Source organism: Diceros bicornis, chromosome 6, assembly GCF_020826845.1.
Source record: "Diceros bicornis minor isolate mBicDic1 chromosome 6, mDicBic1.mat.cur, whole genome shotgun sequence".
Classification (NCBI taxonomy): Eukaryota; Metazoa; Chordata; class Mammalia; order Perissodactyla; family Rhinocerotidae; genus Diceros; species Diceros bicornis.
The window spans coordinates 33,649,115-33,675,224 of record NC_080745.1 but is presented as its reverse complement, the minus strand read 5'-3'; the positions used below and the strand labels follow the sequence as shown (position 1 = coordinate 33,675,224).

General features: G+C 36.5%; 1 protein-coding gene across 1 annotated transcript in view; it reads left to right on the top strand.

The window, feature by feature from the left end:
• The window catches only part of MCU (mitochondrial calcium uniporter), a 179,584-nt gene that overhangs the window by 110,834 nt on the left and 42,640 nt on the right, over window positions 1–26,110 (top strand). The gene's annotated exons all lie outside the window — the stretch shown is intronic.

Genomic DNA, 26,110 nt, shown 5'->3' with positions numbered 1-26,110 from the left:
TCCTTTGGCCTTCTTAACTTATATGATTATTTCCATTTTAGAACCTTGAACTCCTTTAACACACCCTGATTGTAGAATTGACCAGCTTTTATTTATTGCAATTGTTACTGAAGATCAATTATTGAATTATTTAGTAATGTTGAATCCAAAGAGAGAGAATGTGATATTCTGGCCATCCTCATAGAGCTTGTATTGTCAAGACATATAAAGACAGCATTAACTCAGAGCATTATCTTAATGCTGCTGCTCAATGACATTAAAACTTATTGGCCTGGAGTGTTATACACTAGAAATAATAGTAGTCAGCTCTTCATATCTGTAGGTTCAACCAACCGTGGATTGTGTAGTAGAGTTTGTTTACGATCTGCAGTTGGTTGAATCCACTGATGCGGAACCTGTGGATATGGAGGGCCAACTAAGGGACTTGAGCATCCACAGATTTTGGTATCTGCAGGGGGTCCAGAACCAATCACCTGCCGATACTGAGGGACGACTATAACTTCTAACTCTTAATACTCTTTTTTTTTTTTTGCTGAGGAAGATTTTCCCTGAGCTAACATCTATTGCCAATCATCCTCATTTTGCCTGAGGAAGATGCACCCTGAGCTAACATCTGTGCCAATATTTCTCTATTTTATATGTGGGTCACCACCATAGCATGGCTGACAAGTGGCATAGGTCTGCGCCTGGGAACCAAACCTGCAAATCCGGGCCGCTGAAGTGGAATGCACAGAACTTAACCACTAGGCCACGGGGCTGGCCTCTAACTCTTAATACTCTTAATCCTCCTTTTATAGGAACATTAATTCAGTGTATACACGAATGCCAGTTTTGACTCTGTTGCGTCTCCGTGATACTGTCTTCTGCTGGGCAAGGTAGGAAAAGATATAAGATATTTTGTTGGATGCCATTTAAAAATTTGGTGAGAGAAGCCCATGGAGAGTGGTGTCTGGATCCTAACCAGCATCTCTAAAAATCAATAGCAAAGAGAGATTTAGGTCAATTTTTATTATTTTGACAAATTGGGGTGAGCCAGGATAGGCCTTATAACTTGTAAGTCTTACGTAGTTCAACTAAAGAGCTACTTTGAGGAAGTAGCTTTTACAGTAAGTCTGAGATTTTGGTGAGAAGGGAGAGTGGCGATAGAGAAAGAAAAGAGGCGAGAAAACCAGGCATATCTACAAACCTCTGTCTCTTTTATGTATTTGAAACCTGTGATATCTGTCTGTATATTTATTTAACAAAAGATAGGCCCTAGAGATTAACACTGAGTTTCATATAAAAGCACTAAAGGAAATACTAGTGAGACCCTCCCTTTGGAGTTTAGTGGGAGTGGGACTCCCACTGAACTGCTGCCCATCTGTCACCATTAGGCCTCCACTTAGGTATTACAAAGTATTTTTGACCAACAAAAAAGCCCATCATGACTCTTGCAGCTCCTTTTATAATAAAGGAATGTATTACCTTCTCTCTCCTCTGCTTACATTAGCTTTGGGATGTTGAAGATCTTTGTCCCCAAATTAAGAATCTGGTTTTTAAAACAAGGGTTTTGGGTAAGAAGTAAGACACACACACACAAACACAATATTAAGACACAAGTTGTTAGTCCTTTCATTATTGTTGCTCCTTCTATTTCCCACTGTTTCCTTCCCACCCCAACATGCTAAATACTCATCAGTAAGTTTAGATACCAGCATACTAGGTATAAAATGCCAAGATAAATATAAGAGGAATTCAGAGAGGAAAGTTTTTTCATTCAAGGAGCTTACAATATTTTAAATATTTAGCACTTGCACTTCCCTGGTGTATAGTAGCCTATCAACCTTAGCATTTTTGGATTTTTAATAAATGCTTTCCTTTTTAACTTTTTATGTTGAAAAATTTCAAATCTACGGAAAAGTTGAAAGAATAATACCATGGACATCCAAATTCCCTTTATCTAGATTCACTAATTGTTAACATTTTGCCAATGTATACTTTTTATTTTCCCACTGAGCCTTTTGAGACCTCATTAACACTTCATCCATAAAAAGTTCAGTATGTGTCTCCTAACAATAAGAACATTCTTCTACATAACCATAAATAATTATTACTCTCAAGAAATTTAACATTGATACAATACTATCAACTAATATACAGTCCATTGAAACATATCATAGTCAGATAGTATTGTTGACTGAAGAAAAAATATTTTTTCTACCCACCTCAAAGATAAATACATTTTCCCTCTTGAAGATAAGTCTGAGGGGAAAGTGTTTGCCATTTATTTTATAAAGTTGGGTGGTATATATCTGTCACGGGGCAGGAAGTAATAATCATGCTTGAAGTGGGCATCTTTCATCAATGAAAACCTGTTGAAAGATATGATCAATTTACCTTGTATTTGTGCTTCAAAGAATATTTCATCTGTGCTGCACCTGTGTATAATATATATTTACATACCTTGTGTTTTTTTGTGTGTGTGTGAGGAAGATCAGCCCTGAGCTAACATCCATGCCAATCCTCCTCTTTTTTGGCTAAGGAAGACTGGCGCTGAGCTAACATCTATTGCCAATCCTCCTCCTTTTTTCCCTTTTTCTCCCCAAAGCCTCAGTAGATAGTTGTATGTCATAGTTGCATATCCTTCTAGTTGCTGTATGTGGGATGCTACCTCAGCATGGCTGGACAAGCGGTGCGTCGGTGCACGCCCAGATCCCAACCCGGGCGCGAGTAGCGGAGCACGCACACTTAACCGCTAAGCCACCGGGCCGGCCCATACCTTGTGTTTTTGTTGCTACTGCTTACTAAGATTTGTAGAAATTTTGTCAGTAAGAAATAAGATATTGGGCCGGCACCGTGGCTTAGCGGTTGAGTGCGTGCGCTCTGCTACTGGCAGCCTGGGTTCGGATCCCGGGTGCACACCGACGCACCGCTTCTCCGGCGTGCTGGGGGCCGCGTCCCACGGGCAGCAGCTGGAGGGATGTGCAGCTGTGACGTGCAACTGTCTACTGGGGCTTTCGGGAAAGAAAAGGAGGAGGATTGGCAGTGGATGTTGGCTCGCAGCCAGTCTTCCTCAGCAAGAGGAGGTGGGGTTAGCATGGATGTTAGCTCAGGGCTGATCTTCCTCACCAAAAAAAAAAAAAGAAATAAGATATTATGTGCCATGTATCATAAGAAGTGTTAGATTTGATTCATAATAATTTTTCTCATTCTCGTATTATACAAGCTATACTTGTGAATTGCCCAGCTTAATTGATGGAAGGAAATAAATATATTTAGTATCTCAGTTTTACTTTTGACTTCGCGCTTATGTTATAGCTGGAGTGCAAACATTTAGGTGATTATCTGTCACAATTACTTAGGCTTTGCTTTGAAAGAGAAGCATAACAAGGACTTACTTGATATTTTACTGGCAAATGATCAAGCAGATATCTCCTTTTGGACTTTTTATTCATCCATTTGGCTAGGATTTTTTAATGGGATAATGACATGAAATTTTACAGTGTTTTGGTCAGTAGTTATTCTCTGCCACATATGTACGTGTTCTCTTTCTGTTTTGTTTTTTCCAGTGGTGACATGATGCTAGATTACACATTCATCTGCCTTATAACAACTCAGTATTGAGACCAGGACTTGAACTTTGTACCTCAAATTCTATTCCTAGATTCAGTGTCCATTCTGCCAGCTGAAGTTGATTTTTGCTTTATCTCTAAAGCATTTTCTCATTTTTAAATTTCTAAATTCTTCGTGATTGTTACTCCTGTCCAGGAGAAGCGATGGGTTCCTGTACTGCGGGAAACAAAGATCTATGATGAAAATTAAAGAGCAAAAGGTTTGTAAGGGTTAAAAAAAAATTTTAAACCAAAACATTTGGTCCCCAAAGCCTGCATGAAATACCAGATTGATATTTTCCTAATGAAGTGCTGCCTTCATGTAAAATGTAGTGAAGTACTCAGCTAATTTTAAACTTCATCTGGTGTTTAAGTATTTTGAATTATATGTGATAAGCTTTTTGAAGAATGTGTATTCTTTCTAGAAAACTGATTTAAAAACCAATTAGATCATGTAACTCCAGAGAGTAAAAACGACCCAGTCCAACCTTTTCTTCCAGTCTTTGTAAGATTAATATGTGTGCCTGGGTTCTTAATGTGAAATTGATCTCCTCAGCAGAAGGAAACAAACAAACATGGTTTTCTGCTTGACTTTAACTCTCCAGTGTTTAAGGTAGCAGCATATTCTCTGTGGAAAGCTCCTCACAACAATTTCTTGAAGATTTTGACTTTGCAGGGGTAGAGTAGTTCTCCAATCAAGCAAGAAACAAAGTTAAGCCCTTTAATTGTCACCAGAAAAGATCAGTTTTAACTCAGCTAATATTAAAAGTACCAGGCAACACCACATCCAACAACTGTAGAATACTTGGCTGTTTTCAAACGCACATGGAACATTTTCCAAAATTGCCCATAAGCTGGGTGATAAAGCAAGTCTTAATAAATTTCAAAAAATTGAAATCATACAGAGTATGCTCTCTAACCACCGTGGAATTAAACTAGAAATTTTTCATTGGAAAATCTTCCAATATTTGAAAAGTGCATCAAAGAAGAAATAAAACCTAAACTAGCAGATTAAGAAGAAAAGTAGACACAATTTACCAATATCAGGAACAAAAAAAGCGAATATCACTACAGATCCTACAGCCATTAAAAAGGTAAGAGGGTGTTCTGAACAACTTCATGCCAATAAATTTCAAAAATCCACGTGAAATGGACAAATTCCTAGAGTAACATAACTTGCCAAAACCAACACTATACTCAATAATGAGGCAAATACCCCAATTTAAAAACAGTCAAAGGATTTTAATAGACATTTCTCCAACAAAGATATAAAGATAGCCCATGAGCACATGAAAAGATGCTCAACATTATTAGTCATCAGAGAAATGGAAATCAAAGCCACAGTGAAATATCACTTCACATTCACTCAGATGGCTGTAATAAAAAAGACAGATATTGAGTGTTGGTGAGGATGTAGCGAAATCGGAACACTTATACATTGCTGGTGAGAATGTAAAATGGTGCAGCTGCTTGATAAAATCGGTTTGGCAATTCCTCAAGATGTTAAATATAGAGTTCCCATATGATCCTGTGGTTCTTCACCAGGGTAACTCCATACAACAAAATGTTATTTGGCAATAAGAAAGAATGGAATACTGATATACGCTAAAACATAGATGAACCTTGAAAACGTTATGCTAAGTAAAAGAAGCTCGTGACAAAATTTCACATATTGTATGATTTCGTTTATATGAAATGTCCAGAATAGGCAAATCCATAGAGACAGAAAGTAGATTAGTGATTGTCAGGGTTGGAGGTAGGGAGAAACAGGAAATGACTGCTAATGGGTATGAAGTTTTCGGGGGGATGAAAATGTTCCAAAAGTGATTGTAGTGATGCTTTCGCACAACTCTGGGTGTATACTAAATATCATTGAATTGTATACTTTAAATAGGTGAATTGTATGCCATGTGAATTATACCTCAATAATGTATGAAAAAAAAAAGCAAGACCTCCACCCCAAAAACCCCCACAAAATCTCTACTAGAAGAAATATAAAATCTGATTAGTCTTATATCTATAAAAAGAAGTTAATTTATAATTAAAGCCTTCCCACATAGAAAACTCCTGGCCCAGATATGGCTTCACTGAGGAATTCTTTAAAACATTTAAGGGGGGGCCAGCCTGGTGGCATAGTGGTTAAGTTCACGTGCTCCACTTTGGCAGCCCGGGGTTCGCAGGTTCGAATCCCGGGCGCGGACCTACACACTGCTCATCAAGCCATGCTGTGGTGGCATCCCACATACAAGATAGAGGAAGATGGGCAAAGATGTTAACTCAGAGCTGGTCTTCCTCAGCGAAAGGAGGAGGATTGGCAACAGATGTTAGCTCAGGGCCAATCTTCCTCACCAAAAAAAAAAAAAAATTTTAAGGAAGAAATAGTAGCTATTTTAAAGAAACTCTTCCAGAGACTATAAAAAGTGAGAATACCTTATAACTTGTTTTTTGGCCAGCAAGGACATTATAAGAAAGGGAAAGTATAGCCCATCTTCTTCATAAGGATAGGTACAAACATTCTCTAAAAACCAAACAAATAAGCAGCAACAACCAAAAAAACCCTCTCAGCAAACTAGGAATAGACAGAAACTCCCTTAGTCAGATAAAGGGTTATCTACAAAAAATTTACAATAAATGTCATACTTAATGGTAAAATATTAAAAGACTTTTCTCTTGAGATCATGAGTGAATTAAGGATGTGGCTGCCTCCACCATTATTCACTATTGGACTTTAAGTCCCAACCAGTTCAGTAAGGGAAGAAAAAGAAATAAAAGTCTTAATATCGGAAAAGAAGTTATAAACTTGTTTTATTTGCAGGTGACATGATTTGCAGGTCAAAATCCAAAAGAATCTACAGATAAAATATAAAATCAATACATGAATATCACAAGGTTGCTGGAAATGAAGTCAATGTATAAAAATTGGTTATATGTTTGATGTGATCAGTTTGCAAAAATTCAACAGGCTGTAACACTTACGATATTCATTTCTGATGTATATTATACTTCACTACAAAGTCTTTAAAAAATTAGTGTATCTCTATATGCCAACAATTAGAAAATGAAATTTGAAAAATGGCACTCTTTACAATAAAATCAAAAAACAAAAATATCTAGTAATAAATCTAATGAAAGATTTGCCAAACCTCTACGGAGAAAATCACGCAGAAGACCCAAGTGAATGGAAGAATATACCATGTTTATAGATTGGAAAACTCAACATTGTTTAGTTGTCAGTTCTCCCCAAATTGATCTATATATTCAATATAATCCCAGTCAAACTCCCAGGAAAATTTTTTTGTGGGAATTAACAAACTGATTCTAAAATGTATATGGAAATGCAGAGGACTAAGAATAGTCAAGACGATCTTGAAGAAAACAAAATTGAAGGATTTACACTACCAGATATTAAGACTTAATAAAACTATAGTAATTAAGATAGTGTAGAACTGGTACAAGGGTAGATGAATAGACAAATGGAACAAAGTAGAAAGTACAGAAACAGACACACACACCTGATTTACAAGAAATGCTCCATCTCAATTAGTGAAGAAAGGATAGTCTTTTCAATACATGGTGCTGGATCAATTTGATACCATATGGAAAAAATTAATCTTGGCCTCACCTCACATCAGACAAAAAAAAGTCTAGGTAAAATATAAATGTGAAAGGTAAAACAATAAAACGTGTTTAAAAAAAACATAGGAGAATATCTTCATGACCTTGGAGTAGGAAAAAATTTCTTAAACAGAATACAAAAAGTATTAACCATAAAGGAAAAGATTGCTGATTGGATTGCATTAAAATTTTTGTTCATCAAGATACCGTTAAGAGGGCCGGCCCCATGGCTTAGCGTTAAGTGTGCGTGCTCCGCTACTGGTGGCCCGGATTCGGATCCCGGGCGTGCACCGAGGCACCGCTTGTCCGGCCGTGCTGAGGCCACGTCCCACATACAGCAACTAGAAGGATGTGCAACTATGACATACAACTATCTACTGGGGCTTTGGGGAAAAAAAAAAGGAAGAGGATTGGCAATAGATGTTAGCTCAGAGCCGGTCTTCCTCAGCAAAAAGAGGAGGATTAGCATGGATGTTAGCTCAAGGCTGATCTTCCTCACACACACACAAAAAAGATACCATTAAGAGAGAGAAATAGCAAACTACAGAGAAAAGATATTAGCAATACACACATCTGACAAAAGGCTCATATCCCAACTATGTTAAGAACTTTAACAATCACTAAGAAAAAAGACAATCTAACAAAAAAGTGAGCAAGAGACTTGAATAGATCCTCACAAGAGGATATCCAAATGATCAATAAAAATATGAAAAGGATCTCAAACTTATTAATCATCAAGGAATAAAACTACTAAGAGATAACACACCTACCAGAATGGCCAAAATTTAACAAAACTGACAATACCAGGTATTCACAAGAATGTGGAGCATCTGGAACTCTTAAACACTAGTAGATGTGTAAGTTGGTACCTGCCACTTTGAAAAACTGGCAATATCTGTTAAAGCCGAACATATGCATATCCTATGACCAAGCAATTCTACTCCTAGCTATATACCCAAATGATGTGCATACAGTAGTGTACCAAAAGGCATATAAAGAATGTTCACAACATTAGTAGCCAAATCTGGAACTACATCAAATGTCCATTTTGGAATACTCATACAATGGATTTACATAATGGATACATAGATATGCAGCAATGAAAAAGAACTAACTACTGCTAAACTCAACAACATGGATGAATCTAATAGATATAATGTTAAGCAACAAAAGCCACACTCAAATTAATAAATGCTGTATGGCTCCCTTAATATAAAGTCCAGGCGTTTATCAGAAAATAAAATCTTTAACTTTCTTCTTTCCAGCTCCCATGAAAAGCCTAACTGGAGAAATGGTGTTTGTTGAAGACTGTTTGAAGGATAAACAGTCTTTTTTTCCTTCCTTTTTAATAATTTGGAAATTTTTGTAAAACATAAAGTTACAGAGAATTATGCAACAAATACCACCCTTAATTGAAATATTCACATTTTGTTATATTTGTTTCAAATCTTTTTTTACTAAGACAATAAACAATAAATATACAATACAATAAAGTTAAAGCTACCTTTATTCCCATCGCTAATCCCCAAACCCTTTCTTCCCCAGAGATAATCACCATAAAAATGATATCCTTCCCATATATTTTAATATTTAAATATATTATTGTATATGTGTCTATATAAATACATGTGAAAAGTAAAATAACATCTATGTATACATTTGTTTCTTTTAAATTTACATATAAAGTACTGTAATTTGCATATCCTTCTACAATTTACTTTTTCAAATCTTGAGATTTATCCATGTATAGATCTATTAATAGTTTTTAATTCTAAATGAACTTCATAAATTATTGCACTTAATCGTCCATAATATTTATGCTGTTCTAAGTTACAATCTTTTGAAATCAAGCTGTCTCTGCCAAAAAGAAACCAAATTTGGTTTATATTATTTTACCCCCTCAAAGACTGACCTTACTCAATTGTATTTTAAGATGATGTATTCTCATCTTTTATCAAAGAATGATATAAGAAACAATCCTGTGAAATTTCTTATTTATCTGATATGCAGAATATTATTGGGAACTCTGTATCCGCTATTACATAGAGCCTCCTATATAAAGCGCCACATCAGAAATTTCTTTTAGAACTTGATGCTAGAAAATATTTTGCCTTTGCTGACAAATTGTTGTGCTTCCTCCCTTCTGTTAATGAGAATTATCACTGATTGTGTTGTCTTTTTGCCTTGGGCGCTAGGAGGCTTTAATAGTTTTCTATTGTTGCTCTAACAAATTACTACAAACTTTGTGATTTAAAACAATATAAATTTATTATCTTGTAGTTCAGTAGGTTAGAAGTCCAGTATGGGTCTCACTGAGCTAAAACCAAAGTGTCAGCAAGGCTGAGTTCCTTTCTGGAGGCTCCAGTGGAGAATCTGTTTCCTTGCCTTTTCTAGCTTCCAGAGGCTACCCACTTCCCTTGGCCCCTTTTCTCTACGTTTGGGAAAGCCTGTCTCAAGTCTTTCTCACACTGCCATCTCTTTGATTCTCCATAGCCACATCTTCCTCTAACTGTTTGAAGGCCCCTCTGATAACATTGGTCCTATCTAGATAATCCAGGATAATCTCCCTATTTTAAATAAACTCAGTTTATTAGCAACTTAATTCCATCTGCAACCTTAATTTCCCTTTGCCATGTAACATGCCCACAAATTCCAGAGATTAGGACATGGACATCTTTGGGGGACCATTATTCTGACTACCACACGGGTTAGAGCCAAATATGGAAATTAATCTAGTAGTTGTGCAGGTTTTGATGGCCCATGTAGTCTTTTTCTCCAGTCTTTGTTTTCTAGTATTTTTATTTTTATTTTTTTTGGTGAGGAAGATTGTCCCTGAGCTAACATCTGTGCCAATCTTCGTCTATTTTTTATGTGGGATGCCGCCACAGCATGGCTTGATGAGCAGTGTGTAGGTCCATGCCCGGGAGCTGAACCCGCAAACCTTGGGCCACTGAAGCAGAGTGCGTGAACTTAACTATTATACCACCAGGCCAGCACCTAGTATTTTTATTTTTCTTAGTCCTGGCTTTTTTATTTCGATTTTGGAATTTTAAAAAATTTGTCACCATTTTATGGTTTGTGTTTGTGTTGTAGTTGCCTCAAATTCTTTGTAGAACAGACCAAGGATAAATAAAATAATTTGAAAAATTGGGCCCTGTGCATACTTAGGAAATGAAGAGGATGATAGTGATAGTGGTAATACGATTCTCTCTCTGTAGATAAGGATCTGCCAGACGTGTAAAGTTGTGACTAGAATTGTTTGCTAAGAGATTGGTCCCCATGTGATCCCTAAACAGACGAGAGATCACCAGAGTGGGCTGAGGACCATTCTTGGTTCAGTGTTTTCAGTTTTGAGTTATGTATGAAAATTATCTTAACTGTCTTATTTGATCTTAACCTTTTGTACTGCACTAAGACCTTTAGTGACTATTATTCTTTTGTATTAATTTTAAGTAATGTGTCCATTTTCTGAAGTTAACACCCTGGAACAGCTTTGTTAAGGATATTTTTAAAAATCAAGGAAATTAAAATAAATCCCCTTTGCTAAATGTAGATAAAAGGAGGAAAGCTTATAAAAATCTATGTATTTGTATGAGGCCAGAGTGTTAAAGACAAGTAGAACTTATGAATGTCTTTAAATCTCCAATTAATTGAAGGTGGATTTGTTTTTCTTATGGTTTTCCTGTTAGATAAAGTCTGGAAGGACTGAAGGAACATTGTCAGTCAGCTAATACACGATTCTATTACTTGTATTCCAGATTGAGATTTACAGTTAAACAGGACAGTTATATTAGAAATGCAGGCAGCATGTTTATTTTATTTTTAATTAGGTAAAATAACTTACCATAAATGGAAAAGGAATTCTGAACCAAAGCCAACTTCTTTGCTATTACTTTCTCTTTTTATGTTTTGGTCTTCTTGTGGTATAAGACTATTACACAACAGATGGGAGGGTGGAAAGTGATTTTTATAGCAGCTGTTGTGTCCCTCTCGTTGCAGGGGAATAAAAAAGGCCTGTAGTTATTTATATTTGTGAGTGGTAACTACATTCTTTTTCATTATTAGCTGAGCTAGAACAAAATAAAAATCACACAAGGCCTACTTTTGGTTTGAAATTATTTACTTCATTAATATAAGGAACACGTGAGATGACTTCTCACCACCACTTCTTTCCCCTTTTATCCTTAGTTAACAAAAAAAAAATTAAGCAAGTGTGTAACTAAAAGACAAAATAAAGAAGCAACATGGGAGTGTAAGTTACTGAAATCTTCCAAATAATGATTTTTTTCCTTCTATCCTAGCTTTTCTGTTGCATTTTAAAGCTTACAGAAAAATTAATAAACCTACTGTATTTTACTTTAAAAAGAGAATACAACAGGGCATTTTGGGTTCAGTATATATTACATTTATATTCTTTTTCTCTCTCAACTTTTATTTGGAAAAAATTTCAAACCTATAGAAAAATTGCTGAAAGAGTACAATGTACAGTCTTATACTCTTCACCTAGATTCGTCAGCTATTAATATTCTGCCGTATTTGCTTTATTTCTTTCTCTACACATACACATGTGTATATATACACATGTGCATATTATTATTCTTTATTATTTCCTGACCCATTTGACAGTACCAGATGTCATAATCCTTCACCTCTAAATGCTTCAATTATGTTTTTCCTAAGAACAATAACATTTTCCTGCTCTTGTACAAAATAGAGAATCTGATTTTACTTTTTCCAGAATCCTGTCTATTACCTGTGTTTTCTCAGCATTCAAGAACAAAGGAAGCAGTGAGGGGAATTATTAATAGCAGCCACCCACTTCATAAGTTATTCACCACTGTGCTGAAACCAAGTGTGAAAATGAAAGATAGAGGTTGTTGATTTTCAAACCTAAATAGATAAAAAGTAATTGATGGACAGGGCCCCTATAGCGTTAAAAGTAGGCTATAGTAGTAGGCTCAAATTTCTTGAGGTATCACACATAGTTGAATCATTTCCCTAAATACCTATTGGTATTTATTTTCATAAATTCATAGACTTTCAGAGTTAGAAGGGCCTTACAATATATGTTGTATAGCCCATTTGTTTTACAAATAAGAACTGAGGTTCAAGGTCACACAACTAGAGATGAGACTAGAATCTAGGTTTTCAAACTCTTAATGCAGTATTCTTTCTGTTATGTCATGTTGCCTCCCTACGAGCCCTCGTTGCTTATGCTGAGGTCTTGATAGATGAGAAAGGTGAAATGTCTGGGAATACTACACTTAGCTAATGTACCCCCTTGAATCTCATTTGGGTGAACTATAGCAGTGCTTCTCAAACTTTAATGTGCGTGTGAATTTCCTAGTGATCATGTTAAAATGCAGATTATGATTCAGTAAATCTGAGATGGGGCCTAAGAATCTGAATTTCTAACACGTTCATCTGATGGTGATGCTGCAGATCCACGGACTACGTTTTGAGTAGCAGTTGTCTAAAACAAACACAGAAATCACCTAGCCCCCAGGCACCAGCAACATAAAAAAAAATACAAAATATTTCAGTTATGTAAAGTAAAGAGAATAATATAACTAACACCTGTTTACTCATTGAGCCAAAATAAAATATTGCTAAATGTTCTTATTTTTTCTAACTTTTATGCCACTTCAGATAAGGGAGTTTTATCCCAATACATTAATTTATAGATGCAACTACCTATTTCCTCAATATTGTTATATCAGCAAATAATGAGATTCCACAGACTTTATAGTACTATGGAAGGAAATATGAAATCAGGTGATGAAAAGAACCATATCCAAATTTAAACTGTTGATCAAAAAGAGCAGCCAGTAAAGTTCCATTTTTACTCTCAATAAAAACATCTTTCATGCTGGCCCCGTGGCTTAGCAGTTAAGTGCGCGTGCTCCGGTACTGGCGGCCAGGGTTCAGATCCGGGGCGCGCACCGACACACCACTTGTCTGGCCATGCTGAGGTGGCGTCCCACATACAGCAACTAGAAGGATGCGCAGTTATGACATACAGCTATCTACTGGGGCTTTGGGGAGAACAAAGAAAAAAAAAGGAGGAGGATTGGCAATAGATGTTAGCTCAGGGCCAGTCTTCCTCAGCAAAAAGAGGAGGATTGGCATGGATGTTAGCTCAGGGCTGATCTTCCTCACAAAACAAACAAACAAACAAACAAACAAACAAAAAAATCTTTCAAACCAGCTGTGTTTATTCATTTAACAAATGTGTATTGAGAATTCCTGCTGCTGTGTAGTTTACATTCTGATTTCATTCTCTTATATATAAATCTATATGCTGCTTTGAATTATACAAATGATTGTTGAAAGGTACAAATGCTAGGTTTTAGAGGGCGGTGTGTCCTTTAAAATAAGGATTTTGCATTTGCGGTTTTTGTTGTTTAAAAATAATAATCAGCAGTACAGTAGTCCCCGCTTATCAGCAGGGGAGACTTTCCAAGATCCCCAGTGGATGCCTGAAATTGCGGATAGTACCCAGCCCTGTACAGTTGGCCCTCCATATCTGTAGGTTCCACATCAGCAGATTCAAGGAACCGCGGATCCGGTGCTATGTTTACGGTCCATGGTTAGTTGAACCCACATTTGTAGAACTTGTGGATACGGAGGGCTGACTGAGGAAATTGAGCATCCATGGGTTTGAGTGTCCGCAGGGATCCTGAAACCAGTTCCCCGCGGATATCAAGAGATAACTGTATATAGGTACTACATGTTTTCTAACTAACGGGCTAATGGACAGGTAGCGTATACAGCATGGATACACTGGACAAAGGGATTCAAGGCTGGGCAGGATGGAGCTGGATGGGGTAAGATTTCATCAGGCTACTCAAAACGGCCTGCAATGTAGAACTTATGAATTGTTTATTTCTGGAATATTCCATTTAATATTTTCAGACCACAAGAGTAACTGAAACCATGGAAAGCAAAACTGCAGGTAAGGGGGGGACTACTATATATTTTATGATCATCTCAATACAATATGGAATACATTTACACCTACAGCAGCTAAAAATAAAATAGACATTACACATACACGAAGAAATTGGTACTCTGAATATCTCCCAAAATACTTATAGAAATCATAATTACTTCTGTATTTCTCAGAGTAGTTTAGCAGTGAAATGACAAGTCAGTAATAATTCCCGGGGGAGGGAAACTGGGACACAAAGCAAAGTTATAAAACTTGTCAAAGACATTGAGGTATAAGGAAGAAGACAAAGAAGACAACTCAAATAAATAAATATTAAACTTCTACTTTCCCTTAGTGTATAGGGGGAAGGTCGCAATATTTAAAGAAATGAAAGCAGTCTTCAGGGTGATCATTACTAGGAAGGGGAGGCAGGCATCTCAACAGATACAGTGATATGCCACATAACATTTTGGTCAAGGATGGGCTGCATATAGGACGGTGATCCCATAAGATTAGTACCATATAACCTAGGTGTGTAGTAGGCTATACCATCTAGGTTTGTGTTAGTACACTCTATGATGTTCTCACAATGATGAAATCACCTAACAATATATTTCTCAGAACATATCCCCTGTTAGTAAAACATGACTGTAATCAGAATACAATGTAACAAATGAAAATAGATAACAGATGACATCTAGGAGCAGTGCAGGAGAGTTGTAAAGGAAATGGAGTTGGAAAATGTAATACATTTAAAAATGATAAAAGAAACTATGAAAATTAAGAATTTAAAATAAGGGGATGGATAGATAGCATGATAATGTAGAATCTAGGTGAAGGATATAAAAGAGTGTTCACTGTAAAATTCTTTTGACTTTGCTGTATGTTTGAAAAGTTTCATAATAACATGTTGGATAAAATAATAGTTGTGGGATGATATGAAGGGGCCACAATTTTCACTTTTCTTGTGAATAGTAGGTTCTTAATAAATAGAAGGAAAGGAACAAAATAGGAAAGAACTTTCTAATTCACTATGGGGAAGGCAGCTTGTCACGTAAGAAAAGCAGAAGTTCCTTGCTCTGGTATGATTAACATATCTGTCATTAGACTTGAGAGAGTAAAAGGGCATCCATGAAGGAAGATGTAGCAACCTTCAGGGTATAAACACATTCCAAATGTAGGTGTAGAATTGCCTCAGATACTAGGGATCTAAACTACACAATGAAATTTTAGTAGATATTGGACTCTGGTTCTTGTACAGTATAAACTATAGGTTGTAATTTTGGGGTAATACCAAAATCTAAAATAGAAACACTGTTTGTCAATGAAGTTAATTTATACCAAATTTATGCTAATTATCTTAATTTCATAAGTAGTGATATATTAGAAATACCACTAATCTTTTCTATCTTAGATCCTAGTTATTGATTTCAAAACCTAACGTAAGAGAATTTGCTTTAATGAGCATTATACTGTTAATTGGGTAAATATTTGTATTAGGGTGAAAAATGACATTTTATCAGTTCATATTGTGGTGAATGATATGATATACAACTAGTTATAGTTAAGGTTTGAGTGCTGTGATTATTTTAGTCTATTGCTAGATCAGCCATGGTGAAGAATTTTATGGCTAATGTCTTGCCTTTTATGCTTTTATATACATTATCTTACTTGATCCTCAAAGCACTGTGAGTTTTATGAACAAGTATTTTTTTTTTTTTTTTTTTTTTTTTTTTTTTTTTTTTTTTTTAGGCTTTTGACATTTGGCTCTTTTTTTTTTTTTTTTTTTTTTTTTTTTTTTACATTTTTATTGATATTTTAATGGTTTCTAACATTGTGAGATTTTGGGTTGTACATTTTTGTTTGTCCTTCACCCCATATATGACTCCCTTCACCCCTTGTGCCCACCCCCCACCCCCACTTCCCGGGTAACCACAGTCCAGTTTTCTCTGTCCATGTGTTTGTTTATATTCCACATATGAGTGAGATCATACAGTGTTTGTCTTTCTCTTTCTGGCTTATTTCACTTAACATAATACGCTCCAGGCCCATCCATGTTGTTGCAAATGGGACGATTTTGTCTTTTTTTATGGCTGAGTAGTATTCCATTGTATATATATACCACATTTTCTTAATCCAATCGTCAGTCGAGGGACACTTAGGTTGCTTCCACTTCTTGGCTATGGTGAATAATGCTGCAATGAACATAGGGGTGCATAAGCCTCTTTGGATTGTTGATTTCAGGTGCGTTGGATAGATTCCCAGTAGTGGGATGGCTGGATCATAGGGCATCTCTATTTTTAATTCTTTGAGGAATCTCCATACCGTTTTCCATAGAGGCTGCACCAATTTGCATTCCCACCAGCTGTGTATGAGGGTTCCTGTTTCTCCACATCCTCTCCAACATTTGTTGTTTTTTGTCTTGGTGATTATAGCCATTCTAACGGGCGTGAGGTGGTATCTTAGTGTTGTTTTGATTTGCATTTCCCTGATGATTAGTGATGTTGAGCATCTTTTCATGTGCCTATTGGCCATCTGTATATCTTCCTTGGAGAAGTGTCTGTTCATTTCCTCTGCCCATTTTTTGATCGGGTTGTTTGTTTTTTTGTTGTTCAATTGTGTGAGTTCTTTATATATTATGGAGATCAACCCCTTGTCAGATGTATGTTTTGCAAATATTCTCTCCCAGCTGGTTGGTTGTTTGTTCATCTTGATTCTGATTTCATTTGTCTTATAAAAGCTCTTTAGTCTGATAAAGTCCCACTTGTTTATTTTTTCTTTAGTTTCCCTAGTCTGGGTAGGCATGTCATCCGAAAAGATTCCTTTAAACCCAATGTCAAATAGTGTGTTGCCTATATTTTCTTCTATGAGTTTTATAGTTTCAGGTCTCACCTTCAGGTCTTTGATCCATTTTGAGTTAATTTTTGTGTATGGCGATAGCACATGGTCCACTTTCATTCTTTTGCATGTGGATGTCCAGTTTTCCCAACACCATTTATTGAAGAGACTTTCCTTTCTCCATTGCATGTCCTTAGCACCTTTGTCGAAAATTAGCTGTCCGTATATGTGTGGTTTTATTTCTGGGCTTTCAATTCTGTTCCATTGATCTGTGTGTCTGTTTTTGTACCAGTACCATGCTGTTTTGATTACTATTGCTTTGTAGTATGTTTTGAAGTCAGGAATTGTGATGCCTCCTGCTTTGTTCTTTTTCTTTAGGATTTCTTTAGCTATTCGGGGTCTTTTGTTGCCCCATATAAATTTTAGTATTCTTTTTTCTATTTCTGTGAAGAATGTCATTGGGATTCTGATTGGGATTGCATTGAATCTGTAGATTGCTTTAGGTAATATAGACATTTTAACTATGTTTATTCTTCCAATCCACGTGCATGGGATATCTTTCCATTTCTTTATGTCATCGTTGATTTCCCTCAATAATGTCTTGTAGTTCTCATTGTATAGGTCCTTCACCTCCTTGGTAAGATTTATTCCTAGGTATTTTATTCTTTTTGATGCAATTGTAAATGGTATTATCTTTTTGAGCTCTCTTTCTGTTAGTTCATTATTAGCATATAGAAATGCAACTGATTTTTGTAGATTGATTTTGTACCCTGCAACTTTGCTGTAGTTGTTGATTGTTTCTAACAGTTTTCCAACAGATTCTTTAGGGTTTTCTATATATACAATCATGTCATCTGCAAATAGTGAGAGTTTCACTTCTTCGTTACCTATTTGGATTCCTTTTATTCCTTTTTCTTGCCTAATTGCTCTGGCCAAAACCTCCAGTACTATGTTGAACAGGAGTGGAGAGAGTGGGCAGCCCTGCCTTGTTCCTGTTCTCAGAGGAATGGCTTTCAGTCTTTCCCCGTTGAGTATGATGTTAGCTGTGGGTTTGTCATATATGGCCTTTATTATGTTGAGGTACTTTCCTTCTATTCCCAATTTATTGAGAGTTTTTATCATAAATGGATGTTGTATCTTGTCAAATGCCTTCTCTGCGTCTATTGAGATGATCATGTGGTTTTTATTCTTTGTTTTGTTGATGTGATGTATCACGTTGATTGATTTGCGGATGTTGAACCATCCCTGCGTCTCTGGTATAAATCCCACTTGATCATGGTGTATGATCTTTTTAATATATTGTTGTATTCGGTTTGCCAATATTTTGTTGAGGATTTTTGCATCAATGTTCATCAGCGATATTGGCCTGTAATTTTCTTTCTTTGTATTGTCTTTGTCTGGTTTCGGTATCAGGGTGATGTTGGCCTCGTAGAATGATTCAGGAAGTGTTCCATCTTCCTCTATTTTTTGGAATAGTTTGAGGAGGATGGGTATTAAATCTTCTTTGAATGTTTGGTAAAATTCACTGGAGAAGCCATCTGGTCCTGGACTTTTATTTTTTGGGAGGTTTTTGATTACTATTTCAATCTCTTTACTTGTGATTGGTCTATTCAGATTCTCCATTTCTTCTTGGTTCAATTTTGGGAGGTTGTATAAGTCTAAGAATTTATCCATTTCTTCTAGATTGTCCGATTTGTTGGCATATAATTTCTCATAGTATTCTCTTATAATCCTCTGTATTTCCATGGTATCCGTTGTAATTTCTCCTCTTTCATTTCTAATTTTATTTACTTGAGCCTTTTCTCTTTTTTTCTTAGTTAGCCTGGCTAAGGGTTTGTCTATTTTGTTTATCTTCTCAAAGAACCAACTCTTTGTTTCATTAATCCTTTCTACTGTTTTTTTGGTCTCAATATCATTTATTTCTGCTCTGATTTTTATTATTTCTCTCCTTCTGCTGGCTTTGGGCTTTGTTTGTTCTTCTTTTTCTAGTTCTGTTAGGTGTAATTTAAGGTTGCCTATTAGGGCTTTTTCTTGTTTGTTAAGGTGGGCTTGTATCGCTATGAGTTTCCCTCTCAGGACCGCTTTTGCTGCATCCCATATGGTTTGATATGGCATGTTATCATTTTCGTTTGTTTCCAGATAGTTTTTGATTTCTCCTTTAATTTCATCAATGATCCATTGGTTGTTCAGTAGCATGTTGTTTAATCTCCACATTTTTGTCACTTTCCCAGTTTTTTTTTCCTGGTTCATTTCCAGTTTCATAGCCTTATGGTCTGAAAAGATGCTTGTTATGATTTCAATCCTCTTAAATTTATTGAGGCTTGCTTTGTTTCCCAACATATGGTCTATCCTAGAGAATGTTCCATGCGCGCTTGAGAAGAATGTGTAGTCAGCTGTTTTTGGGTGGAGTGCTCTGTATATGTCTACTAGGTCCATCTCGTCCAGTTTTTCATTTAAGTCTAATATTTCTTTATTAACTTTTTGTCTGGATGATCTATCCATTGCTGTAAGTGGGGTGTTAAGATCCCCTACTATTATTGTGTTGTTGTTGATTTCTCCTTTTAGGTTTGTTAATAGTTGTTTTATGTACATTGGTGCTCCTATGTTGGGTGCATATATATTTATAAGTGATATGTCTTCTTGATGGAGTGTCCCTTTTATCATTATATATTTCCCTTCTTTGTCTTTCTTAACCTGTTTTATCTTGAAGTCTACTTTGTCTGATATGAGTATGGCAACACCTGCTTTCTTTTGTTTGCCATTAGCTTGGAGTATTGTCTTCCATCCTTTCACTCTGAGCCTGTGCTTGTCTTTAGTGCTAAGATGTGTTTCCTGAAGGCAGCATATTGTTGGGTCTTGCTTTTTAATCCATCCTGCCACTCTGTATCTTTTGATTGGAGAGTTCAATCCATTTACATTTAGGGTAATTATTGAAATATGAGGGTTGAATGTTGCTGTTTTGTCACTTATTTTCTGGTTCTTTTGCATTTCCTTTGTTTCTTGTCCCATTTGTTTTGGACTGCCAATTCAGTTTGGTTGTTCTGTCTTATGATTCTTCTAGTTTTCTCTTTGTTTATCATATGTGGTTTTAATTTGATTATTTGTTTAGTGGTTACCTTGAGGTTTGGGCAAAAAATCTTCTGTATGAGATAGTCCATTATCTGATAGCCTCCTATTTCCTTATACTAAGTCAATTCAGTCACTTTCCTCTTCCCCTTCTAAGTTGCTCTTGTTATACCTTATTCTATCTTGTGTTGTGGCTGTGTGTTTACAGTGATGAGGTTAAATTTATTTTTGGTGAATTTCTTCCTTTGATCTTTGAGTTTAGTATTTAAGTGGTTGCTAACCTATTCCGGTAAAGATCTACTATTTCTCTGATTTTGTCTGCCTACTTTTCTCCTTACTCCAAGCTTTGTGTTCCCTTTCTCTTCTTGTTTTCGGGCCTGAGGGCCTTCTTGAGTATTTCTTGTAGTGGCGGTCTCGTGGCCATGAACTCCCTTAGCTTTTGTTTATCTGGGAGAGTTACTATTTCTCCATCATATTTGAAGGATATTTTTGCTGGATAGAGTATTCTTGGCTGAAAGTTTTTGTCTTTTAGTATTTTGAATATATCATTCCAGTCTCTTCTAGCCTGAAAAGTTTCTGTTGAGAAATCCGCTGAGAGCCTGATGGGAGTTCCTTTGTACGTTATTTTTTGTTTTTGTCTAGCTGCCCTTAATATTGTTTCTTTGTCGTTGACCCTGGCTAGCCTTACCACTAGGTGTCGTGGTGAAGGCCTTTGTCTGTTAATATATATAGGAGTCCTGTTGGCTTCGCTTACTGGTATTTCCTGCTCCTTCCCCAGATTTGGGAAATTTTCAGCTATTATTTCCTTGAATAGGCTCTCTGTTCCTCTTTCCCTCTCCTCTCCCTCAGGAATACCTATAATTCTTATGTTACATTTTCTAATAGAGTCCGATATTTCTCGGAGTCTTTCTTCATTTCTTTTTAGTCTTAGTTCTCTCTCTTCTTCCATCTGGAGTATATCTGTATTCCTATCCTCTAAAGTACTAATTCTTTCCTCCATATTGTCAGCTCTGTTCTTTAAAGATTCCAGATTCTCCTTTATCTCCTCCATTGTGTTCTTCATCTCCATCAGCCCTGATAGGTTTTTCTTTATGATTTCAATCTCTTTTGTGAAGAAACTCCTAATCTCATTGAATTGTTTGTCTGTGTTGTCTCGTATTTCGTTGAGTGTTTTTATGATAGCTATTTTGAAATCTCTGTCATTTAGTTTATGGATTTCTGTGTCTTCGGGGTTGATTTCTGGTTGCTTGTCATTTTGTTTCTGGTCTGGTGATTTCATATATTTTTGCATTGTGGTTCCTGTGTTGGTTTTGGTTTTCCTCATCCTGGAAGTCTCTGGTTGCACTTTCCACCTGCCGCCACTGTGTGGTGGTGAAGGGCTGTGTAGTCTAAGCCCCCTGCGCTCTGCCCCAGTTTTTCTGCTGCGATCCGCAGTTTTGTTTTGTTTTGTTTTGTTTCTTTTCCCCACTGCGATCCACGGGTCCAGTCCAATTTATTCAGGTCTGCCTCGGACCGCTAGATCTGGTTGAGCTGCAGACTCCGGGTTGTGGGGAGGGGGGAGCTCTCTCTTTTGCCCTCTGGGTCCCTGACGTGGGAGGCTTCTCGTTTGCCCCTCTTTATCCGCTCTCTGGGTTGCTCAGATGTTGATGGTAGCCCTGTGGCTCCTCTGAGCCCTCTGTGCGGGAGTTTCCCACTGGTTGAGAGCGCCCGAAGAGCTGCAGTTTCCCGCCGAGGGCCGCCCCTCCCCCCTCTCTGGGAGCCGCGCGGACCGGATCGCTGATCTGATGGGGAGGGAGCGGAGTTCTCCTTACCTCTCCCCACTTCCTCCGGGGGCCCAGCACGTTCCGCTTTCAGATGTGCGGCAGTGTGGATCCCTCCGCTCCAGCTTTTGACTGTCTGGGATTCCGTTGTTTGTCTGTGGCTGTTACTTTTGTTGTATTTTTTGGGGGAAGAATTCACGGGAAAGCTCACTCCGCCATGATGCTGACGTCACTCCTGAACAAGTATTTTTAAATAACCTATTGATAATTTGGGATCTAGATTTGATTTCTTAATTAGAAAACTGAAGTTGAAAGATGTAACAAAAAGTCCTTCATATTGCCTTGTTTTATAGATGTGAAATTCTCTTGGAAATCAAAAGTATATAAATTGAATCATGACTTCTATTATAAAGTAACAATATATTCTAGTGAGGGAAATGTTGCCCATGTTATAATAAAATGTAGCAACCATTTTTAATAATATATTCAAGGATAAAATAATTTTCTAATATTACACTGTAATATATTTGACTCACAGAATATAAGTCCCACTTTCTCTTAAACTGTATCAGAAACTTTATTTCCTTGGTGAGTTATTGCAAGAGGAATTAAATATACTTTGTATTTAGTATAACCGTTTAAATGTTTTTTATGGTGCTGTCTGAAGAGATTCTCTTTTAAAACCTCGGGTTTCTACCTTTAACATCATAAGATGTTTATATTGTATAATATCTCTTTGTTTAGAGATAATTGTGGCTTTTGAAATGTGTTATACTTATTAAATTCTTTACAATAAGAGTCAGTCCCTTAAGGAGACTGAAGTTTTGTTTTGAGTTTATATTTCTGAATATCTCACATTTAGGTAGAACATTAGTCATTCAAATGTTGTCACATTTATATTGTCACTTGTCCTTAAATAGAGGAAGATTGGCACAGATGTTAGCTCAAAGACAATTTTCCTCAAGCAAAAAGAGGATGATTGGCAACAAGTGTTAGCTCAGGGCCAATCTTCCTCACCAAAAAAGAAAAAAAAAAGAATATACAGTTTAAACAACAAAATATATTCAGTCGAGGGGAGTCATGGAATACAGTTTAGAATAGCAATGCCTCTTTGGTCTTGAGCGCTTATATTCTTCACCATGTTCTTTTGTCTTTGCTTTGCTTTGTTGTTGTTGTTGCTGTATTTCAAAGAAAAAAGGCAAGAGCAAAATCATTTTTGTTTCTATTGGCCTTGTTAGACTATAGGCTATTAGAAGGTTTAAAGATAAAGAAAAGGACCTATATGTGTGTTTGTGAACACTTAATAAGTAATGTTTTGTAATTGTCAGTGTCATTATAGAAGTGACTGAGAAGGAGTTTGGGAAAGTGAATTATCTCAAAACTACAGAGGCAGGGTTCTACAGCAAGGGTCAGTAAACGTTTTCTTAAAGGGCCAGATGGTAAATATTTTAGGCTTTGTGAGCCATATGGTCTCTGTTGCTACTCCTCAACTCTCCCACAACTATACAAATACTCAGTTCTGCCATTGTAGTGTGAAAGTAGATGAATGAGCTATAAATAGTAAGTAAATGAATGGGCCTGGTTGTGTTCCAATAAAACTTTATTTACAAGAACAGGTGACTGGCCTACCAACCCATGTTCTATATAGCATCCTAACAAATAATATTCAGAAGCAACCATGTATTTATGCAATCATCTTCCCCACAAAAATATCTTTTATTATTGTTGAGGATAATTTGTAAAATCATAGAGGAGAGAGGACTTCTTGTTTTAAAATTGCCTAGTTAGATGTATGCTGAAATATTTTCGGGTAAAGCAATATGATGGTTGGAATTTCCTTTAAGATACTCTGTGGGAAAAACTGGGTGGATATAAATGAACCAGGAGAAAGAGACTTACTAAGATTTACACATCAGAATCAGGATTAGAATCTATAGATTCAATGCAATCCCTATCAAAGTTCCAGCAACATTTTCCACAGAAATAGAAGAAAGAATGCTGAAATTTATAGGGAACAACAAAAGACCCCGAATAGGTAAAGGAATCCTGAGAAAAAAGAACAAAGCTGGAAGTATCACACTCACTGATTTCAAAATATACTACAAAGCTATAGTAACCAAAACAGCATGGTACTGGCACAAAAACAGACACACAGATCAATGGAATAGAATCGAAAGCCCAGAAATAAACCAACACATCTATGGACAGCTAATCTTTGACAAAGGAGCCAAGAACATACAATGGAGAAAAGAAAGTCTCTTCAACAAATGGTGTTGGGAAAACTGGATAGCCACATGCAAAGAAATGAAAGTAGACCCTTACCTTACACCATACACAAAAATTAACTCCAAGTGGATTAAAGACTTGAATGTAAGACCTGAAACTATGAAACTTCTAGAAGAAAACATAGGCAGTACGCTCTTCGACATCGGTCTTAGCAACATATTTTCAAGCACCATGTCTGACCAGGCAAGAGAAACAATAGAAAAAATAAATAAATAGAACTACATCAAACTAAAAAGCTTCTGCACAGCAAAGGAAACCATCAACAAAACGAAAAGACAACCTAACAGTTGGGAGAAGATATTTGCAAACCATACATCTGATAAGGGGTTAATCTCCAAAATATATAAAGAACTCATGCATCTCAACAACAAAAAACTAACAACCCAATGGGCAAAAGACCTGAACAGACATTTCTCCAAAGAAGATATACAGATGGCCAACAGGCACATGAAAAGATGTTCTAAATCATTAACTATCAGAGAAATGCAAATCAAAACTACAATGAGATATCACCTCACACCCATCAGAATGGCTATAATTAACAAGACAGGAAACAACATGTGTTGGAGAGGCTGTGGAGAGAAGGGAACTCTCATACACTGCTGGTGGGAGTGCAAACTGGTGCAGCCACTATGGAAAACAGTATGGAGATTCCTCAAAAAAGCAAGGATAGAACTACCATATGATCCAGCTATTCCACTGCTGGGTATTTATCCAAAGAACTTGAAAACACCGATGCGTAAAGATACATGCACCCCTGTGTTCATTGCAGCGTTATTCACAATAGCCAAGACTTGGAAGCAACCTAAGTGCCCATCAAGGGACAAATGGATAAAGAAGATGTGGTATATATACACAATGGAATACTACTCAGCCATAAGAAACGATGAAATCCAGCCATTTGTGACAACATGGACAGACATTGAGGGTATTATGCAAAGTGAAATAAGTCAGAGGGAGAAGGTCAAATACCGTATGATTTCCTTCATTAAGTAGTAGATAATAACAACAATAAACAAACACTTAGAGACAGAGATTGGATTGGTGGTTACCAGAGGGGAAGAGGGGAGGGAGGAGGGCGAAAGGGATAATTCGGCACATGTGTGTGGTGATGGGTTGTAATTAGCATTTGGGTGGTGAACATGATGTAATCTATGCAGAAATAGAAGTATAACGATGTACACCTGAAATTTATACAATGTTATAAACCAATGTTACTGCAATAAACAAAAAATTAAAAGAAAAAAAGAAGAAAGTCACAAGATCATACTACTTTAACTTAGCTGAAGTTATGCATATGTAAAAAAAATAATAAAGACACTGAACAGTTTCCATCACAAAAAAAAAAAAAAAAGGAACAAACCAGACCTAATCATTAATTACTTTCTAAAACCTACTTTTGTCACTGAGAGAAGAAAATTCCAAATCATTTACTCCAACATGCAATGTCTCATATTTCTCTGGAACTATTTTGCCTGACTCTTTTAAAGCTATTAATTTTGCTCCCTCCGTGACATTTAGAATCTTCCCTGGGATGTATTTGCTGTGTTAATTGTTTAAATATCTTCCAACAAAAATAATAAGTAGGCTTGATTTGGAGTGTGGGTAATCTAGAATATGAGTTTTAAACGGTTCAAATTCACTGTGTTGCTTTGTCTATGTGTATTTGGGGCTGATTCTAGGTGGATTGGAAGTAAGGGAACTTTATCTTCTGGTTCCTTAGCCTTCTCTCTAGTCCCGTTCCTCTCTTGCCAGTGGCCCTGGCTCCTCTCTCAGGGGCTGTTTTGTTTCTGCCTGTTCCCTTCAAAACCTGTGCTTTGGTAACGCTCCCTTAAACTCACTCACACAAAGGTTTAATAAACTGATAACTCTCAAAAAAAAAAAAGAAACACATTCAATATTCTTTCTGAAATTTGGTTTAATTGCGAGAACCTAAATTCCAGACCTAAATCCACAATGACACTTCTCTTTGAGGAAGTAGTAAAGGCAGGTATGGGTGTGAGTGATTTCCTTCTAAAATTCAG